Source organism: Bubalus kerabau, chromosome 1 (assembly GCF_029407905.1).
Source record: "Bubalus kerabau isolate K-KA32 ecotype Philippines breed swamp buffalo chromosome 1, PCC_UOA_SB_1v2, whole genome shotgun sequence".
Taxonomy (NCBI): domain Eukaryota; kingdom Metazoa; phylum Chordata; class Mammalia; order Artiodactyla; family Bovidae; genus Bubalus; species Bubalus kerabau.
Genome location: NC_073624.1, coordinates 70,372,053 through 70,395,373, shown reverse-complemented (window position 1 = coordinate 70,395,373; position 23,321 = coordinate 70,372,053). Strand labels below are relative to the sequence as shown.

Genomic DNA, 23,321 nt, shown 5'->3' with positions numbered 1-23,321 from the left:
GGCCTGATAACCCTAGTGATGAGGAGTGGATGTGGTGCTTAGGTCAGTGATAAGTGGAAGCTGAATCCAACATGTGCATTCCATGTGTATCAATCCCCAAGGGTTCCAAGAAAAGGCCTGCTGTGGGGAGGCTGTCTCAGCTTTAGGGAGCACGGCTGGATGTATTGATGGTGTCAGACAGTGCAGTCAGTCTTCACGAGGAAGCCGCCTCAAACCGAGAAAGTAGAGAGGCTGGGAGAGTTGCTAATTCATGACTTTTTGCTGAATGAATATTATATTTCATTCAAAGTCTTTCAGAAATATTTTCAGGAGAAGTGCATGAAAAACTTTCAAGAACTTTCTTTCCTCCTTCACAAGATGAGTTTCTTAATGATTAAAATTTGGGCACATTAGAGGGTTTTCTATGGAAACCAGAAGACGGGCGAATCTTACTTTAGGTGTTAGATGTGACTAGGGAAACCTGTTTAGAAACATATTTCAGCATAGAGAGTACTATATAAGAACTACTTATTTACAAGAGACCCTAAGAAACCCTTCATTAATACTTTTCCTAAAACAAACTATCCCTTAATTGATTTGCTTTTCTTGCAGCTACAAAGACTGTAGACATGGAAAAATACACTGTGTCTTAAAATCTTGTGAGAGATAGATTGATGAATTTGTCTCTCCCGTTTTCTGGGGTCTGCCTTTCTCCCTGTACCTCTGAAATTTTGTCTTAACTCAGAATCAGGTCTTTTCTTTTACGTTCTCTACCTGATTGCATTCAGTCAAGTCACATACTACATGAACCCTTTGAAGAGAAGAAAGTTCCATTTTCTGATTGTCTGGGGTCACTTAGAATTTAATCTTAAAAGTGCTGATTACCAGTTCCTTGATTTCTCCCTGGGGCTCTAAAAAGACCTAAATATAGAGAGGCTTTTTTTTTTTTTGCGTTTGAAAGTGTCCTCAAATGTGAAAGCAATGATTAGCAACTTTAAAACTATTTTTCTCCTAAGTCTTAAATTCCTATTTACAAAGCCCAGGTTAGTTTTGTTCCCAAAGAATTGTGATTGGGGGACTTCTTTTCTCATTCTGTCATATACTAAAGCTATTTTAAAAGAAGGAGCCTAAATTGTTTCGTTTTCTTTTTTTTTATTTTCAATTCATGCTGACTGGTCACATCTTCTTCCTCTCCTCTTTTTCTCCCTTTTATGGCTTCTGGCTCCCCCCAGATCATATCTGGAACAAGATTATTATCTTGAGTGATCTTCTTTTATGAGGTTTTCTTGTCAGCAGCTTCAGTGGAAGTCAGGCATGCAGAGCTGTGATTTATCGCCACCGAGCCCCACGTGATTTAATGCATTCACACATCTAGAAGAACAAGGCTAGTCGATGAATGGACAGCTGCTTGGGAATGAGACTAGCTGGTTCACTCACCTCTGCTGGAGGGGGGAGCTGGCTGCCAAGGTAAATGAATTGAGCTTGCTTAGGGAGATAAACAGTTTTTGGAAATCAGGTAAAATGTTGTTGTACTTGCTGCTATGTTTGAACACAGTATAAAATACTACATCCTGTTTGCAGAAGGTTGATTGACTCGTTGTTCTTAATGAGAGAGTTCTGTGCACAGAACTGAGCAAAGGAAATGTTAAGTGAGGGGATAATAAGAAGAAACTGACTTTGCTTCTTAGAGATTCTGAGATAGCAAAGCAGGGGAAATAAAACATAGAAAATGAATTTGCATATAGAAATATATGTCCTAACATTTAAATACTGGATTCATTTTCCCCTAAAAACTCACTGAGCTAAAATAAGAGTTAACCTTTGAAAATCAAACAGTCATAGGATGATCTTATGGTTTTGCCTTAAATTTTAGGTTACTTGGCAGAATGATCTTCAGTCACTGACATTTGTTTCTGAGAAAAATCTTGCATTTGGCCTCAGGTAAGGACACCTTCTTTCCTATGGAGATTTTGAACCACTCCAGGAAACTTGAGTCATTTTTTTGTAGTGTACTTTGAGTCAGAACTCCATCCTTTTTTTTTTTTTGTAGTGGTTCCAGGATTGCCCCTTTGTGTCCCAGAAAAACTGTCTCAGCTCTCTTATAACACTCTCAACATGAAATCACTAGTCCGTGTATCAGCTGCATCAGTCACTGGTGTGCTTTGGGATATACATTTCCGAGAACTACTCTAGATCTGTAAGTTAGAAATACTGGGAAGTGGAGACTATGAACCTACATTATTACAAACACTCTAGGGGTTTCTTATGTACACTAAAGTCCTGAAGCACTCACTGAAAAATGAACAAAAAGAACACATGTTTATGAACACTTCTATGTGACAAATGTGTCACTTTTCTATGTGCTTTTTGTATATTGGCTGTTCAGTCTTCACATGTGGTATAAATCAGTCATTATTATTTCACAGGGAGAAAATGTGGTTCGTCTTTCTCTCCCAAGCTCGCAAAGCCAGAAAGTGTAAGTACTTCAATGCAAAGACACGTTTATCTAGTCCAGCTTCAAAGCCTATGTTCTTTTCTTTAAAGCACTGATCTCTTCATCATCGAGGGTGAGTTATGTCGCTGGAGCTTTTCCAGGCTGCACTGCCATCCAGCTCTCTGCGATAAAAGTAAATACACACTCATCTTGGCATTGTCCGCTCCTGAGTCACAGCATCTCCTTTAGGGGTACTGGCAGGTGTCTCTTCCAGCTCTTTCATAGATAGTTCAAACTAAAAATGAACTCAGGGTAACGCTACAACGGTGATTCACACGAAGGGTGCTCTGCCAATCCATCCGTGTGATTGCTTAGTGTCGTTACAGCAAATAGCGCAACACTACATTGACCTATTGACTCCCAATATGTTTCAGTTCATAAGATTTGATTCTTGGGTTTCAGGTTTCAGATGGCTAAACCCTGTGATGACTCACGTTACTGTGGAGGTTCAATCCGGTTTGCAGACTCAGACATTGCCTCTTGACAAAATGGTTTTCATTCATACAGCGTACTCACACACCAAGTTACAGTTGATTAAATGTGACATGTGCGGTCTGGCTTTTAAATCACTGCATATCAACCTCTTGGTCAGAACACAATTCCCTCTTATGAAAATATTTGGGAAATTATACTTGGATGATATTATTTGACTTACAGTGTTATTCTCAGAACTATGATAACTCTGAAATTTTATTAGCAAGAGGGTGGCAGGATTGAAGGAAGACATACATTAAGCTGCTAAATGGTTAATTTATCATATATATTTCTAAAATGACAACCTTACCTTCTTGATTCACTTCAGTGCCTATGGACCACCCTCCCCCTCTCTCATTCTACTATCATTGTTTTCAATGATTGTTAATAGTCTTCCAACTGATCAGTATCAGCTCTGGCCTCATTCCAGACCTTATATCATACTGAAGATAGTGTGATATTTTGAAATCTGATCATGTCAGTGCTTGCTCTTAAGAGCAAGATAAATCTCTTTCTATGGACTCCAGGTCAGCCATGATCTGGCATTGCCCCAGTATCTACCCTCATTTCTTGCCATGTAGCCTCTTGCCATTTGCTCTCCCAGAATGTTTACCTTCTTTCAACAATTCTTTCCCACCATGCTCCACCATGTCTGACCTTTGAACATGTGGTTTTCTCTTCCTACTAGTCAAGTTAACTTTTACTCCCCTGGAAAAACCTTTTATTGTCACTAGCTGACCAGAAGTTCCTCTGGCTGGAAAATTAGTTCCAAGTGGCCATCAAAATTTCTCAGTAGCTTTTCAGTAGTCAAATTAGTCCTGTGTTAGCTGTTTCATGAGCTCAGGGCTTCCCTGAATCTCCTGGATTTTGAGCCAGTTTTAGGGTTATGCTGCAGCTGAAACTCCAATACTTTGGCCACCTGATGCAAAGAACTAACTCATGAGAAAAGACTCTGATGTTGGGAAAGATTGAAGTTGGGAGAAGGGGCTGACGGATGAGATGGTTGGACGGCATCACTGACTCGATGGACATGAGTTTGAGTAAGCTTCAGGAGCTGGCGATGGACAGGGAAGCCTGGTGTACTGCAGTCCATGGGGTTGCACTGAGTGGGACACAACTGAGTGACTCAACTTCAACTTCGAACTTATGGCTGTGAGCTTGGTCAAGAAGCTCACACTCAGTGACCAATTTATATCTGCTCTTTAGATCCTGAGGAGTGCTCATCATTTTATCATGTATTCTCATTCATTTTGGAGAAAGCCTAAGTAAATATGTGAATCAACACTAAAACTGTGTGTGTGTGTGCATGTGCTCAGTTGTGTGCAACTCTTTGTGGCCCCATGGACTATAGCCCATCAAGCTCCCCTGTCCGTGGAATTTTCCAGGCAGGACTATTGGAGTGGGTTGCCATTTCCTACATATATATATATATATATATATACACACACACACACACATATATATACATATATAATTATGTAATTGTGAAACAGTGAATATATATGCACATATAATGAGATAGTTGTGAAACAGTGAACACACACACAATTCCATTATTTCCATAAGGCTGAAAATTTGTCCCTTTGCACCTGTTAAACAGCCACATTAAAAGAAAATACATTAGTTCTTCACTCATTCCTCCTCCTGCTCCTTCTAATTATCTCTTATTTACCAAACACTATGATAAATGCTTCACATACACTATCTTATGAAACAACATTCTGATTAGCCCTGCCTTATAGACAATTTTGAAGGGAGAGGGTTAAATAATGCACCTAAGATCACAACATAGTTAAGTTGCAAGCCAGCTACGAACTCAGGCTATTTAATTCAAGAGCTACTCCTTACATAACCAGGCTCTTGCTCTTCAAAGTTTGGTACCTAGACCAGCAGCAGCAGTATCCACTGTGAGTTTGTTAGATATGCAGAATCTCAGTCCTGCTCCAGACCTACTGAAATGGAATCTCAAATGTAACAAGATCCTCCAGTAACTCACATGCACTTTAAAGTCTGAGCTGTACCACAGTATGCTATGTAACTTCTTAATTTTATGGAGATCAACTTCCTGTTTTCACATTTGTCTCTGAAGAATATTGTCTTGATTCAATAGTCATATATTTGTTTCCTTTCATTCAGTGTCATAAAATATAGGGAAAATAGAGCTATAAAGTGCTCTTTGGGCAATTTGAAGGTTGTACTTTTAGTTTTGCTTACATTATTTTAAATGCCTGAGAGATCATCATTCAATGTACCTGAAATAACTTAATCTGCTAATACAGAATTTCATGGGAGATGAATACTTGGGATATGTTTTGGGAGTGGGAATTTGGGGAAATCAATGATGGCAAATTGTTTTTCTACTAATATGTTTGACATGAAAACAAGATGAAGAGGTAAGAAACCTATTCTGGCCTGAAGTGATCTTTTAATGAACTAAAAAGCTATTTTTGTTTGATATTATCTTTGCGTCTGGAGAGTATTTTCTTAAAGAGAAAGCAAATAGAAGGCTGAAGTCTTGGGGGTTGTTGAGTGTGACGGGACTAGGAAGCACTGGGATGGTCTGCAAGGTTATGCAATGTCTTTCTGCAAGGAAATGCTTGGCAGCCTGATACCACGAGGGAAGCTTTAAGAGGGAAAAGCATTCTTTACAGTTTGGGAGTGTTTTCTGGATAGTCAAACCTTGACTTCATTTATTCCTTTGGAGTTGAAGAGGTATCATCATCCAGGACCTTTTCTTGCCTTTGCTTGCGTTTGTGTATGTTCTAAGCCGTACTTCTGTAACGGTGGTCATTCACCTGGAGACTAAATGAGGGTCCCCTGTGCTGTGGTTGGGGGCTGTAATCTCATCTTTAAGCCTAAGAAATTTGGGCAGGGCTTTTGGTTCTGCCATGTAGGCTGTGTCACCTTGGGCTATTTAGTTAATCTCTATGAACCTCAATTTCTATGTAGTAAGATAAGAATAACAATGACTATCTCTCAAGGTTGTTATGCAGATGCAAAAGGACATGAAAGCAGTGCTTAGCATTCTGTCTGTCAAATGGTTAGTACTCATAAGCCAAATTATCTTCCAATAAGAACTTTTTCCCCCTATTTTGCTGGTCATGTAAGAAAAAATCTGTAATTGATATCATTTTAAATATATATATAATGTAAGTGTATACACACACACACACACACACACACACACGCATACTCACACATACATCCATAAAGAATATATGTATATACAGTGAAAGCCTTCTAAGTGTCTGGCTTATCACACTGGAGAACCTCACTGTGGCTTGGCTCAGCTTTCTACATTCTTACCCACAATTTCTTCTGGAGGGGAGGTTGTCTAGCCCCCACAAAAGCATGGATTTTTGGATGGATGGGACCTCTCCTTCACTTAGCCCACTGTAGTTTCTGCTGTTAAGTTGCCAGCTTTTTGGAGGGCAGTGTCCTATGTACACAACTTCAAGATTAAGAACTCCCATAGGAATTGAGATTCTACACTAAACAATGATATATGTCCATTAAAATATTAATATGTGAAGCAGAACTTTATGAATTCAAAGTTTTTTAAGACAAAACACCTTTATACAAAATATTCACTCTATCTGCTGCCCTAAACTAAATTTAGGAAGTCTTTGGATTATGTTGCTGTTTAGTTGCTAAATCATGCTATCATGTCTGACTCTTTTGTGACCCCATGGACTGTAATCCACCAAGCTCCTCTGTCCATGGGATTTCCCAGGCAAGAATACTGGGGTGAGTTGCCATTTCCTTCTCCAGAGGATCTTCCTTACAAAGGGATCAAAGCTGCATCTCGTGCAAAGCTGGTAGATTCTTTACTGCTGAGCCAACTGGGAGGCCCCTTTGAATTATACCTTGTATTGATTGTTGTTGCCACCCTGCCTATCCTCAAGGTAGACACAGAGACTTAGCTGCATACTTCAACATCTGATGTAACTAAAATTGTCCTGTTCTCTATCTGCCTCTAGAAAGGAAAATGGGAAAAATCTAACAATAGCCAAACATCTTGCTGACTGACTAGTTCTACTTTAGTGTGAATGAGTTTCAAATGGTCAGCCTAGACATTTTTGGTAAAGTTTATCTTTCATCTGTTGTGAAATACATGTCTTTTATCTTTTTAAGAAAAATGTAAGATTTAGTAAGCAAATACATTGATTTTTTTCCCAGGATTTAAATGGGAATTCCCTAAATAATATAGAATATTCCATACTGGAATAATAAGCCCTATGAAACTCTTATTCTACCCTGGTAGATTCCTCCTTCCCTCAGAAAGCTGAATTGGGCTTCCCTGGCCACAGGACCTTTGCACAGGATGATAGTGGGTCCTGCAGGCGAATAAGAAGGCCAATTTCTTCAAATTTATGCTTTTATTCTTTCTACTTTACCTCTCCCTTTTGCTCTCTCTCAGTGTCATCCTTTCTCTGCATTTCTTAAATTTGTCGCTGTTCAAAATGAAATTTGTATTTCATATAAACATATCAGACACCATTTTAAGCTGGTATTTAATATAATTGTCCTGCCTTCCTAATGAAATATCACAAAGTATCTCTATATTAAAAATTATCTTTATTGCCATTTGCTAAGGATATTATGTGTCAGGCAATACATACTTTATGTGTCTTTTCTTATTTAATTAAATGAAAGAAAAAAAAAAAAAGAAAGTGAAATCTCTCAGTTGTGTCCGACTCTTTGCAACCCCATGGATTGTAGCCTAACAGGCTCCTCTGTCCATGGGATTTTCCAGGTAAGAGTACTACTGGAGTGGATTGCCATTTCCTTCTCCAGGGGATCTTCCCAACTCAGGGATCAAACCCAGGTCTCCTGCATTGCAGGCAGATACTTTACCATCTGAACCACCAGGGAAGCCCCTTAATTCAATGAAGTAGGCATCATTTCAGTGTTCTTGCCTGGAGAATTCCGGGGATGGGGGAGCCTGGTGGGCTGCCGTCTATAGGGTTGCACAGAGTTAGACATGACTGAAGCGACTTAGCAGCAGCAGCAGGCATCATTCATCACCATCCTGAGGAAACAGAAGGACAGAAAGGTTAACCGATTTCCAAGGCACATGGGATCCAATGATGAACAGGCAAATTTAATTTGAGTTTTATTTTGGTAAGTTATTTAATGGGAGGAACAGGCAACTCAACAATAATATTCACTATGACGTGATTAGGTTTTTTGCTTGTTTGTGTGTGTGTGTGTGTGTGTGTGTGTGTGTTTGCTAGAGAAACACATACAAAGAAGGGGCATCTAAGCAAGACTTGGGAGAGGTTGAGTGGATGCTTTCCCAGGTAAGTAACCTGGATCCTGGAATCAATCAGTAGATGTTAGGCAGCAAGGACAAAGGGTAGATTCAAGGTTAAAGAGAGTATTGTTTTTAGGAAGTGAAAGAAATTTTAAAAATATGATAGGGCTATGAGTTTCAAGGGGGGAATGAATATGAAGGGTCCTATGAGCCATTGATAAGCTGAATTACATACCAAGGATAATGAGGAAACTTTTCAGAGCTTAAACTATGGACCACAATATGATTAAATTGTCTTTCTGAAGGATTAGTCTAATAGTTCTGAAAAGAATAGTAGAGGGAGAATAGCAGAGGGAGAAGATTGGAGGTAAGGTCAGTTAGGAGGCAGCTTCAGGAATAGAAATGTGAGGGGATGGTGGCTGAACTTGATTAATATTGTTGTTGGTAAGTCACTCAGTCACGTCTGACTCCTTATGACCCCCCATGAACTGGAGCCCGCCAGGCTCCTCTGTCATGGAATTTTCCAGGCAAGAATACTGGAGTGGGTTGCCATTTCCTTCCCCAGGGGGACCTTCTTGACCCAGGGATTGAACCTATGTCTCCTGCAAGTCTCCTGCACTGCAGGCAGATTCTTTACCACTGAACCACTAGGGAAACCCATAACCGTGGAGAGAAATGGAGGGAGTTAAGAGGTATTTTAAAAATAGAAATGCAGGATTGGAACCCTAATCTGAAGAAGAGCATAGACTATTTATTAAGAGTATGTGATCTGGGGACATATTTTTGAGGACCAAAATCCACTTCCACCTCTTAAAAGCTTTGTGGCCTTGGTTGAATCACCAAGTGTTCTAAACCTCAGTTTCCTCAGTTTATAAAACATGTTGTGGCAAGGGTCCCCTAAGCTAACACACGTGAAGCACTTAGTATAGTATGGAACAACAGTCATCCCTTAAAATACATAAGCTATTACTTTTTGTACTATAAGCCAGCTCTCTGACATAAAAGTTAATTCATTCACCAAGCTTGTAATCAGAGCCTACTATGTCCTGGTGGTTCATTTACTCTTTGGACTTTAATTTTCTCATCTATAAAATGATTGCCTTGGAGAAGTTTTCTGGGTTGCTTCTAGCTGAAATTTGGCTGGACTAATGTTCATTAGCACTAAGACTACCATGCTGATTAAGTTGCAGTTAAGGGAAAAGTGACTCATTTCACTAACCAGGCCTCTGTGTGTCATTTGTCAACCCTTTTCTGTGGAGGGAAGCAGGGAGCAGGAACGTAATTGATTCCAGAACTCTGAGTGACTCCCTATTAAACTGCAGAGCAGGAGGATTTACTCTGGAGCATTTAATGACTTAGGGAGAATGTGCCACAGGATAACAAAGTTTACCTGGGCTAGCACAAATTTACTTTCTGAGATGTTATTACAGGACTCTGAACAAAGCGGTGCAAGTGGAGGACAGAATATGAGAAACATAACCTGTCATTGTGCTGGTGCCAGAGCCTCATAGGAGGAATAAAAGGCAGGTTCCCCACTGCTGGGGATTATTAGTGCAGGCAGACAGGTAGGGCTGGGAAATTTTGAAGTGTTAAAGGTGTTTAAATGGATTTCCTGCTGAGTTGGATAATGCCAGCTGTAACTTTAGTGTATTAAACATGGTGTCTCTTGCTCTCCAGAGGTTGGGAAAAAGATGGTGAAAATGTAAAAATTTTCCAAAATATAATACTGGCTCTCATGTGTTAAGCATTTCCTGTCTATCACATTTAGGTGATCCGATGCATTATGTATATTGACTCATAGTCCTTATATCAGTGCTTCAAGGTAAAAGTTTCATACCTAAATTGCAGGTGAATAAACTGAGATTTGGAGAACTTACATAATTTACTGAGTCCATGTGGCTAGTCTGTGTGGAACACAAGATCCACGCTCCAGATGGTCTTCTTCCAATGCACTACATCTTTCCACTACTATACATTTTGTTTAAATCATCAACTATTTTAAAATTAACTATTTTTACAGATGAGGAAACCCAAAATTATCTGCAAAAAACAAATCACTTGATCACCCCAATACTCAGTTTTGTTGTTGTTCAGTTGCTAGGTCATGTTCAACTCTTTCCCTGGCCTTCACCATCTCCTGAAGTTTGCTCAAACTCATGTCCATTGAGTCAGTGATGCCATCCAACCATCTCATCCTCTGTCGTCCCCTTCTCCTCCCGCCTTCAGTCTTTCCCAGCATCAGGGTCTTTTCCAGTGAGTCAGTTCTTAGCATCAGATGGCTAAAGTATTGGAGCCTCTTGAGGCATTACTTCCAGGTCACATGCTTTCTTTAAAAAAAAAAAAATTCACTGAGTTGTAGAAAGCTGTACATACTTAATGGATGCAACTCCATGAGTCTCAGGATAAGTATATATATACGAAACCATTGCTACTATCAGTGCCATAAACAAATTCACCACTTCCCCAAATTTCCATTTATTCCCTTTATTATTATACTATTTACTTTTTTAGTGGTGAGATGAGTTACTACAGACCTACCCTCTTAGCAAATTTTAAGTATATAATAAAATTAGCTATAGGCATGTTACATAGTGGACATCCAGAAGTATTTCTCTTGCATAACTGAAACCTTGTATTCTTTGACCATCTCTTCTCCATTTGCCCAGTTCCTGGCAACCAACATTCAACTCTCTGCTTCTTTGAGTTTAAATATTTTATATTGCACATATAAGTGAGATAATACAGTATTCGTCTTTATGTTTCTGGCTTATTTCACTTAGCATAATGTCTCCAGATCCATACAAGTTGCAGCATTTGTAGAGATATTTTAAGCAGATTTTTCTTTCACTTCTTCCATTATATTTAAGAATAGAAATCTTCTCATAAAAATTAATAAGTGCATCTATTTTCTGCTAGATTTTCTTCTGGGTATATCCTGAACTATTATTTTTTTAAAAAAGGAGTGGATTAGAAAAGATCAGAATGAATTGGATGGGTGATATTTTTCTGAGCAGAATGGTGCTCAGGAGTTATTTCTTTCTGCCTCAAACAATGGAGGACATGAGAGTCTAGAAACTGGGTGAACATGTGTCAAGGGTGTTTGGGAAGATGTCATGGTGAAGATGAGGTACTAATGGTAGAGGAGTTAACGGCCACCTGCAGAGTCCAGGAGAAGAAGACAGGAGCAGTAAGCTTATTGGTCCAGGGCCAGGGTGGAATCCCCCTTTTCTCAGGAGTGTGACCTGGCATATCATTTACAGCCCTTAGAGGTCCAGCTAAACTGAGACTGCACTCAAAGAAAACTTAGTCCTGGGAAACAGAACAAGAATCACACAAGGATTGGTTACTAAAGAAGAGAGTACTGGACCTTTTGCAAATGAATGCTGGATGACAAAAAAATAAGACTTGTTTTTCTGAGTTCAGTTCAGTCGCTCAGTCGTGTCTGACTCTTTGCGACCCCATGAATCGCAGCATGCCAGGCCTCCCTGTCTATCACCAACTCCCGGAGTTCACTCAGACTCACGTCCATCCAGTCAGTGATGCCATCCAGACATCTAATCCTCTGTCATCCCCTTCTCCTCCCTGCCCCTAATCCCTCCCATCATCAGGGTCTTTTCCAATGAGTCAACTCTTCACATGAGGTGGCCAAAGTACTGGAGTTTCAGCTTTAGCATCAGTCCTTCCAAAGAAATCCCAAGGCTGATCTCCTTCAGAATGGACTGGTTGGATCTCCTTGCCATCCAAGGGACTCTCAAGAGTCTTCTCCAACACCACACTTCAAAAGCATCAATTCTTCGGTGCTCAGCCTTTTTCACAGTCCAACTCTCACATCCATACATGACCACAGGAAAAACCATAGCCTTGACTAGAGGAACCTTTGTTGGCAAAGTAATGTCTCTGCTTTTCAATATGCTATCTAGGTTGATTATAACTTTCCTTCCAAGGAGTGAGTGTCTTTTAATTTCATGGCTGCAGTCACCATCTGTAGTGATTTTGGAGCCCCCAAAAACAAAGTCTGACACTGTTTCCACTGTGTCCCCATCTATTTCCCATGAAGTGATGGAATCGGATGCCATGGTCTTCGTTTTCTGAATGTTGAGCTTTAAGCCAACTTTTTCACTCTCCACTTTCACTTTCATCAAGAGGCTTTTGAGTTCCTCTTCACTTTCTGCCATAAGGGTGGTGTCATCTGCATATCTGAGGTTATTGATATTTCTCCCAGCAATCTTGATTCCAGCTTGTGCTTCTTCCAGCCCAGCATTTCTCATGATGTACTCTGCATATAAGTTAAATAAGCAGGGTGACAATATACAGCCTTGACATACTCCTTTTCCTATTTGGAACCAGTCTGTTGTTCCATGTCCAGTTCTAACTGTTGCTTCCTGACCTGCATACAGATTTCTCAAGAGGCAGGTCAGGTGGTCTGGTATTCCCATCTCTTTCAGAATTTTCCACAGTTTATTGTGATCCACACAGTCAAAGGCTTTGGCATACTCAATAAAGCAGAAATAGATGTTTTTCTGGAACTCTCTTGCTTTTTCCATGATCCAGCAGATGTTGGCAATTTGATCTCTGGTTCCTCTGCCTTTTATAAAACTAGCTTGAACATCAGGAAGTTCACGGTTCACGTATTGCTGAAGCCTGGCTTGGAGAATTTGGAGCATGACTTTACTAGCGTGTGAGATGAGTGCAATTGTGTGGTAGTTTGAGCATTCTTTGGCATTGCCTTTCTTTGGGATTGGAATGAAAACTGACCTTTTCCAGTCCTGTGGCCACTGCTGAGTTTTCCAAATTTGCTGGCATATTGAGTGCAGCACTTTCACAGCATCATCTTTTAGGATTTGAAAGAGCTCAACTGGAATTCCATCACCTCCACTAGCTTTGTTCATAGTGATACTTTCTAACATTCCAGGATGTCTGGCTCTAGGTCAGTGATCACACCATTGTGATTATCTGGGACATGAAGATCTTTTTTGTACAGTTCTTCTGTGTATTCTTGCCACCTCTTCTTGATATCTATTGCTTCTGTTAGGTCCATACCATTTCTGTCCTTTATCGAGCCCATCTTTGCATGAAATGTTCCCTTGGTATCTCTAATTTTCTTGAAGAGATCTGTAGTCTTTCCCATTCTGTTGTTTTCCTCTATTTCTTTGCATTGATCACTGAGGAAGGCTTTATTATCTCTTCTTGTTATTCTTTGGAATAGCAATAGTTTTCCTGAGTAGGCATAGAGAAATATCTTTCTCTTTTTATTACATTAGTACACATATATGCTAATATGAAGAGTCCAAAATAGGAAGAAGTTAGAAGGAACAGTAACAATATGGTAACAGGGCTTTGAGGAGATATCTTCACCCATTAAAATCAAGTACTCACAAGAATTACCATTATCAGCATAATTTTTGAGATTATTTTTATTAGCAGCAAAGATGTTTAGTCCAATTAGATAGTTGGGTGTTACAATCAAGGCACTATTAAAAAGGAGTAGGATCAAAAATATAACTTGATTACTGGAATGTAAGAATGTAAATGGTGTAGCTTCTGTGGAAAATATGGCTATTACTTGAAAAATCAATATAGAATTACCATATAATCTAGCAATTTCAGTGTGGGTACATACTCCAAATAAATGAAAGCTGGGATTCAAACACACAATTGTACACCTGTATTCATAGAAGCATCATTCACAAGAGACAAAAGGTAGAAACAATACAAGTGTTCATTCACAGATTAATGGGTAAGTAAAATGTGAAACATAGAGACAATGGAATATTATTCAGACTTCCCAGATGGCGCTAGTGGTAAAGAACCCGCCTGCCAATGCAGGAGATGGAGGAGGCGCAGGTTCGATCCCTGGGTCTGGAAGATCCCCTGGAGGAGGGCATGGCAACCCACTACAGTATTCTTGACTGGAGAATCCCATGGACAAAGAGAGGAGCCTGGTGGGCTACAGTCCACAGGGTTGCAAAGAGTCAGACATGGTGAAGTGACAGTTTGCACGCAAGAAGGAAGAAAATTCTGACACGTGATACAACATAGATTTACTTTGAGGACATTTTGCTGAAAAAAATAATCCAGTCACTTAAGGACAAATATCATATGATTCCACTAATATACAGTGCCTAGAGTAGTAGAATTCCTAGAGTTGGAAAGCTGAACTGTGGTTGCCAGGGGCTGAGTGGAAAAGGAGATGGGGAACTGGTATTTAACGGACAGAGACTTTCAATTTGGGAATATGAAAAAGTTCTGAAGACGGATGGTGACGATGGTTGCACAAAAATGTGAACATACTTAATGTTCACAGAACAGTACACTTATTGGCTACAATGGCAAAATTTTGTTATGTGTATTTTCCCACAATAAAAAAATATATATATATATATATATATATATATATATATTTTAAATTTAGAACCTTTATCACAGCAATATGTATCATGGTGGTGGTAGTTTAGTTGCTAAGTCATGTCCGACTCTTGGGACCCCATGGACTGTAGCCCATCAGGCTGTCCATGATATTCTCCAGGCAAGAATACTGGAGTGGGTTGACATTTCCTTCTCCAGGGGAGCTTCCCAACCCAGGAATCGAACCTGGGTCTCCTGCATTGCAGGCAGATTCTTTCCCAACTGATACGTAAGTGAAGCCAAATATATATCATATATACATTGAAAATAATTGTTCAGTTTGAGTAAAATAACACACCCTATTAAATTACTGATGGAAAATTTGATATTGTTGGTTTGATAGTTTTATCATTTTTAATAATTTTAATAATATTTTTGTTTTGTTTAAAGATTTTATACATTTAGAATAGGTCTTCCTTTATGAAGTCTATAGTTATAGGTATGTATTATAATAAATAAATAAATAAAAGTTGTGACAGCATTTGTAGCTAGATAAATTAAGACAGGAGTCTAAAAATTATTAAATTAGAATCATAATGTTATTATTGCTATACCAATGATAATTGGTTGCTTGTGTATCTTTGTTGACTATTTTTGACACATTTTTTACAAAAATTTCAAGTTTACAACATAATTAAGAGGCTCTTCATTAACTATCTACTGCTTTATATGTAGTTCATCAATTGTGGTGTTTGGTCTTAGTTGTTTTCTTTGATATAAACTATATTCAGTGATTTTAAGTTGAAACACCTTATAGTTTGGACACAATTGCCCACTGATTACGGTATGTTTGCTTAGGGAGGAACTATCCTTACCTGAATCTGTCAGGTCCCTAGTGATGCTGACCATATGCTAGTTACCCTAATGGTTTCTCATCAGAAATTGTCCCACCTATGGTGAACCCATCTTGCAAAATGTCCTCTATGTAATGCTTGTGACTGATTTGGCTACAGTAAATTGGTTGTTAAAAAGTCACCTGCAGATTGCACCTAGAATTTTGATTAAGGTAAAGTATATTTGCTCCTCTAATTCTTTTCACTCTTGCAAGTGGACCACAAAGGATAAGAAGGTAAACTTGCCCAAGTGTGTGGGCCACTGTGAGCCCTAAAAAGTTTTAGAAAACCCCTACTGCTTGCCAAGAAGAAGAAATGATTGAAGCAGCTATTTAGAAATGACTTTTTTAGAAAGGTTAGTGAAAATGTTTTACTTTTCTTTCATGGCCTTATTTTTACTGATGACACTGAGTAATTCCAGCAGTCTAGGAATTACTCAAAAAATGTAGTCAAAAACAGAAGTCTAGACACTTATTTGCTACTGATTTTCAATCAAGATAGTTCAGGTGACAAATTAAATGCAATAGGAAAACTAAGTATTGGCTTTTAAGTTAATATATAATATTAAAAATTCAAATGTGTGCTATTTTTCACCATAATACTTATCCAATGGATCTGGGTTCAAGTCAACTTGTATTTGGGGAGAGTTTGTTATGCTGTGATCAATAGATATAGACACTTAGTTTCAAAACCAAATGAACATTGACTCTTTAAGAGTTGAATGATCTAACTAGATTTCTTTTGAGTCCATTTAGATGATCCGTAGACTTAATATAGCCAATTCAAAATAAAATAGATTTAGATCCTTAATATATCTTTGAATATTTGAAATCAAATACTATTTTCATCTAGTTCCTTCTGCAGCTATTTATTACTAGACCTTATACTTTGTTTCTTCAGCACAGTGTGTGCTTTTTAATACCGTGTGTGAGGTTATAGGTCATACCAAATAGACTTATTCCAGTATGTTTTTAAAATATGAGATGCCTTGAGAGTATTGTCTCTCTGTGTACATTACTGGTTTGTCCCTGTTAGGCTGGAAATATCTCACCACTGAAGACCTAGAAAATGGCATGAGGCACATGCTGGTCCATTGTAAACAAGAGAGACAGAAATTTATTGTCCTCAGAATTGAGTTCTCTCAATGATGGAGGGAGTAAAAATGGCTCATTTTAAATATGTTTTCACCAAGTCTAACGAAAATGACTATTAATAAGAGAGTGCATTATCCAAAGCAGGAGAGGAGTACAGAGAAACAGAAACTTTTCCATAGCATGAATCACTCAGCAGTAGTAAAAGTGTGTTAATGCTTTCCCTATGATAAGCTTATCTTCATTAAACCACAAAACCCAGAGTGATAATGGGTGATCCACTTTCAGTATAATACATCCTCTCACTGCCTTCTCTCTCTCCTTTCTTGCCTATTTTCTTGCCTCTTTTATTCTTCCTTTTCTTAAAGAGCAGGTTTATCTTTTTAAACTACATTGTTAGTTTGCCCAAGACATTAGTACTCTGCAGTAATCCCACGTATTGTGTATAAATTGGAACCTTACAATTCATGGCAGGTAACCTATAAGACTATGAAAAGCATCAGCTTAGCAGTTAGAGGAGGTGAACATCTATCATTATATACCCACAAGACCTTAATAATGTTACTTTCTGAGTCTAAGTTTTATCATCTATAAAATAGTAATATTTGTCAGTATTAACAGAAGCACCTATAAGGTTTTCAAAAGTTTTAGTAAATAGCAACTATTTAACAAATGCTTACCACATGCCCTGCATTTTCTGGATACTTTGCATACATGAACTCATTTAACTCTCAGAACACTCTCTCCATTTAAATATCTTGAAAAGATTAAAGCAGAGATTTTCCCAAGACCCTATCTATCTTTAAAATGATATATTTTTAACATTGCCAGATAAAATATGGGGATAACTAGTTAAGTTTCAATTTCAGATAAACGATGAATATTTTTTAGTATGGTTATATCCCAAATATTGCCTGAAACATACTTATGCTAAAAAAAAATCCTGAAATATATTCATTGTTACCTGAAATTCAAATTTAACTGTGTCCTGTATTTTTATTTGCTGAATCTGGCAACTCTCTGTATGGTGATTAAATATTTTTCAGAAAATCTAGTTTGGAGGAAGGACATTTAGTCTCAAATACTTTCAGTTTAATGAGATTGAGATTAGAAGTGTAGTGATGAGAGAGAATACATATGGTAGAGAGTAGGGGGGTGCCACCAAAAGGCAATGTGGTCGAGAAGAGTATAAAGGCACCATGCAATGCTCTTCCATTTTCAATCAACATCTCAATCTTTTGAGGTATTTTTCCTATTGAATAGAACAAAATAAAAGATAAGCTGTTACAGATCACATAGCTAATAAATGAAAAAAGCTTGGTATTGAATCCAGCTCTTTTTGACACTTAAAGCTGATTTTTAAATTGCTATGAGGTTTTCCTTCTTTCAAAGTTAGATGGAGAATGGCATTGAAACATGTATAATATCATATATGAAATGAGTCGCCAGTCCAGGTTTGATGCACGATACTGGATGCTTGGGTCTGGTGCACTGGGATGACCCAGAGGGATGGTATGGGGAGAGAGGAAGGAAGAGGGTTCAGGATGGGGAACACGTATATACCTGTGGTGGATTCATATTGATATATGGCAAAACCAATACAATATTGTAAAGTTAAAAAATAAAAACAAAGTTAGATGGAGAGGAAGAGTAATTCTTTTTCCCTGATAGAAGGATAAAAGTAAGGAGGTAATTAAGATGTTCGGAAAATTTGAGGTGACGAGGTAGCAAGATGAGGTAGTTCATTGGAACTCATTTTCATGAAATTATAAAATAATATCATCATAGAAATTGAAGATGATAGGATTGGGAATCAAGGGCCAAAGAAAATGAAAAACATTTGGAAACTGAAGTGTGGATATTATGAAGAAGTTAAGTGAGATATTTCATGATAACTGCCTGTAATGTGGGAGACACAGTTTTGATCCCTGGGTCGGGAAGATCCCTTGGAGAAGGAAATAGCAGTCCACTCCTGTATTCTTGCCTAGAAAATTCCATGAACAGAGGAGGCTGGAGGGCTCCCGTCCATGGGGTCGCAAAGAGTCGGACACAATTGATTGACTACACTAACTGGCTTTAAGAAACAGCTAGTTGGAAGGTAATTTATTAATTTTCCAGTCAGGTGATATACTGTGACGTGTGATTGCTAGTGGTTCTGTTATGATAATATAAAACTCAGAAGTTGTGGACTACATGAGAAATGAAATGGTTTTAGACTTGTGGCCGTAAGGGAATGCATGCATAGGCAGATGTCCAGAAGGCAGTTTTAGAACTACATACGAAACAGCAGGGTTAGAGAGAAACAACTGTGAAAAGATGAAGGGGAAATATAGAAAGCAAAATAATAAAGGCATGATTTACTATCTATACTACATGAAGGCATTTTCTAGATGTCTCTGATCATCCAATAACAATACAAGCAGGTATTATGATCATTTGGCAAACACAGTCATACTGAATAATCTGACCCACATTTGATTGTCAGACATAATATTGAAATCTGGGTGTCTCCAAGTGCCATGCTAGTGGTCTTTGGAGAAAGTATATAGAGAAGCAGATCATAGACTGGAGGAAAAGATGTGTATGTTTAAGGGATCAGTAGAAGAGGAAATAAAATAAACCAACAATAATTAAAAGAGACCACTAACCTAGATATGTTAATATTGAATGTGCTGATTATTTTTATAATATATTTATCCAATCATCAAATTGTACACTTTAAATATACATAATTCTTAATTGTCAAATATACCTCAATGCAAAATTAGCAAGAGAGAACACTAACCCAAAGATGTGGAGGAGAGACTTGTCAAGAAGGAATATTGGTCAATGGATTCTACTGATGCGACTGTATTTCAAAGGAGAAGTAGAGACATGACTTATCCACTAAGTCACTTATGGTCTCTTAGAGATCAGTCAGAGGGCTGGTGTTAGAAGACATGCTGCAAAAACATGCACTAAACGTAACTGGCGAGGGTAAAGTTTTAATTTTATATTACTCTTTCAAAACAACAGAAAATTGTGTATGTTGGAACATGACATGTATAAGCCTGCTGCTTAAAGGAGTAAGGTTACAATAGACAGACTGGGAATTAGTTTCCTGCTGCTGCTGTAACAAAGTACCACAAACTTGGTACTGTTACATTACAGTTCTGGAAGTCAGGAGTCCAAAATGGGATTGGCTAGGCTACAGTTAAAGTGTTAGCATGGTTGTGTTCTTTTGGAGTTTCAGAAAGAATGTTTTCTTGCCTTTTCTACTTTCTGAAGGCAGACTGTATTTCTTGGCTTATGGTTCCTTCTTTCATCTTCAAAACCAGAAGCATAGCATCTTCCTGTCTCTGACTTTCCTTCTTGCTTCTTTCTTTTAGAAGGATGTGATTACATTGGGTGTACACAGTCTACACAAGTAATCCATTATAATCTCCCCATTTCAAAAACCTTAACTTCATCACAAAGTCCTTTTTACCATCCGAGGTAATATATTCACAGGTTCCCAGCATTAGGATGATTAAAACATGGACATCATTGGGGGCTATTACTCTACTTATAAAAGTCTGATTTTTTTTTTTTTTTTGGTCTGGTGACAACTCTCTCAGGAACAGCTCTCCTTCCTCTGGAAATAGCTCTCTCTTCACTCCATTCACATGGACACTAAGGGGACTCTCATGTTCTTATGTGACCTTGTTCCTCCATTACTGTTCTTTGATACATATTGGGTACTCTATCCAAGCTGAGACACTCCCTTGGCATCTAAAAAGTCCAATGAATCTTTCAATGCTGAAGCAGTCAGACATAAACCTGAGTTTTATCAGGAGCCATATTTTTGCCACATGTGCAGTTTGTTGGTTTGGAGTAAGAGATTTTTGAGCAGAAGGAAGCTGATTAGGTGTTTAGGACTCCATTCTTACACTGCCAAGGGCCTTGGTTGGATCCCTGGTTGGGGAACGAAGATCACACAAGCCACATGGTATGGCCAAAAACAACAACAACAACAACAACAAACAAGAGAAGGAAGCTGAGTTGAGGCCTGGGGGTCATCCTGCACTGCTCGCACTCTTGTTCCTTTGCTTTCTGAGGTCAGCCTGCATTACCATGCAAGCTCATTTATTAATTTGGTTGATCAACTCTTTCATGAGGAACTGGATTTTCTAGCCAACCAAATCCCCCTTTTTGTTTAGCTTATTTTGAGTTGAGTTTCTTTGTAATCTACATATGCCTTATTAATTCAGGAGCTTGAGTAAGTGAGGTCTTTTAGAATGCGGCAGGGGCTTGCTTGTAAGATGATGAAGAGTCACTGAAGAGATTTCTTTTTAGTCAAAAAAAAATCAGATATCTGTGTACACATTTCTAATTTGCTTTTGCTAAGGGTAAAAATAAGAATTCTTTCTTGCAGCCTAACCCTATGTCCCCTAGACCTTTGCTTCTGTCTTTCCAGTACAAATATAGGACAAATTCCCTTAAATGTTTCATGAAGATCAACTTTTCTTTCCTTTTGTGAGTAAACTTTGATGGATTAATACACATATAGCACATTAATAAGGTTTTTTTTAGGATCTAGTCATGAATTTATTGCTTCTCTTCTTCCCTAAAATCTCTTCAGAGGTAAAATAGATTCCTTTTCCCAATTCTCTCTTCTTAAAGATTTCTGAGCCTTGGTGATTATATAGCTTATTTTATAAGATAGAAGAAAATTGTTCTATTCTGAGTAAAAGGAGATTTAGTTTCTTTGAGTATTATTTTTAAAATATTATATATTTATTTACCTTAAACTAGCAACCGCCTGCAGAGAAGGCAATGGCACCCCACTCCGTACTCTTGCCTGGAAAATCCCATGGATGGAGGAGCCTGGCGGGCTGCAGTCCATGGGGTCGCTAAGAGTTGGAAACGACTGAGCGACTTCACTTTCACTTTTTACTTTCATGCACTGGAGAAGGAAATGGCAACCCACTCCAGTGTTCTTGCCTGGAGAATCCCAGGGACGGCAGAGCTTGGTGGGCTGCCCTTTATGGGGTCGCACAGAGTCGGACACGACTGAAGCGACTTAGCAGCAGCAGCAGCAGCAACAGCCTGGCATACATGCTCTGGACCCCATAAAGTCTTTATTAAGCCCAGTGAAATATATCAGGAATCGTCAGATGGCCTTAAATGCTTATATGTATATGATATTTAGTGACATAAGTTTTAAATATATGCCTCTCCCCGTCTGCAGAAACAGAAATTTGCATTATTATGTGGACAAATATCACTGTCTCCACTGACTCACTCAGATGAACCTATTTGCAGGGTAGGAACGAGACGCAAGCACAGAGTACTTTGTACTGTGGATATGGGTGAGCGAGGAGAAGGTGGAATGAATCGAGAGTAGTATTGACACATATACACTACCGAGTGTGAAACAGCTAGCTAGTGGAACGCTGCTATACAGTACAGGGAGCTCCGTTCAGTAGCCTGTGATGACCTAGATGGGTAGGAAGCTCAAGAAAGATGGTATAATTATGCATATACACATACACATACATACATATAGCTGATTTGCATTGTTGCATAGCAGAAACTGACACAGCAGTGTAAAGCAAGTATACTCCAATATATAATATATATATTATATAATAGATACAATGTACTATATATATATATATATAATAAATAACAAAGCAAACAAATAAATTCTCCTTATTGTATTAGCTCATCTATTAATTTTTAAAATATTTGGTAAGGACATACTATGTACTGAATCCTGGGGGTTATCCTATGAGTGATTTACAGTTGCTCTCACTGTGGAATTTATGATTGAACTGGGCAGGCAAACAAGGAAACAGGTGCTAGAGAGAATTAAATACAGGTTCTTTGAAAGATTTAAAAATTATAGAGAGCTTTAGAAGAAGAAGGGGAGGCAATACTTTGTTGTTGTTGAGCTGAGGGTCAAGGATCAAAGGAAGACTGGGAAAAACAGATGCAACAAATGTAAAACTTCATCTTGCTTTGTAGAGAGCAAATGTTCCAATGCTTCATGCTTACCTGCATGAAGACAAGGTGAAATCACTCCCACAGACCCAGTACCTGAGAATTCCTCTGGTTCTTGGACTTATGTTTAGTTTTCTACTTTATCTTATTTTCTTATCATTTGGAATGATTTAGTATGTCTATGTGTGTGTGGGGGGGGTGTTATATAATCAGACAACTGTGGCAAGTTTTTGAACAATTTCAATCAATGATAAGGTGGCCTGTAAAGAGAAGTAATACTTGCTCTGGGATTTTTGGAAAGTTACTAAATGTTTCTGCTCTCATTCCCCTCACAGGTCCATAAGAGAATTAGTTGCCTCTGTTTATATTCAAGGACACTTAGCTCCAAGAGGACTTATCTTTCAATTTCTGGCAGTATTTCCTGCACAAAACCCATCTCAAAATCTGGCCCTAAAAAAGAGAGGGATGGAATTGCACAAGCAGGAAGCGTATGTCCTTTTCTCATTCCACTCCCTTTTGGAGAGTTGCGAAAAGGACGGTAATAAAAACAAAGTTTGTTTATCAGTTGGATCATAGGAAAAAGCAAGAGAATTCCAGAAAAAAAACATCTACTTCTGCTTCTTCGCTACACTAAAGTCTTTGACTGTGTGAATCACAACAAACTGTGGAAACTTCTTAAAGAGATGGGAATACTAGACCACCTTACCTGCCTCCTGAGAAATCTGTATGCATGTTAAGAAGCAACAGCTAGAACCGGACAAGCAACAATGGACTGGTTCAAAATTGGGAAAGAAGTATGTCAAGGCTCTATACTGCCAACATAC

At 38.4% G+C, this 23,321-nt stretch overlaps 1 long non-coding RNA gene across 1 annotated transcript; it reads left to right on the top strand.

Annotated features, from left to right (window-relative positions):
- The first annotated feature begins 1,850 nt into the window (after window positions 1-1,850).
- On the top strand, window positions 1,851-22,947 carry LOC129641640 (uncharacterized). The gene is made up of 3 exons (XR_008709373.1): window positions 1,851-1,920; window positions 2,406-2,455; window positions 22,833-22,947. It is a non-coding gene; the product is annotated as an uncharacterized LOC129641640 (long non-coding RNA).
- Window positions 22,948-23,321: the final 374 nt, after the last annotated feature.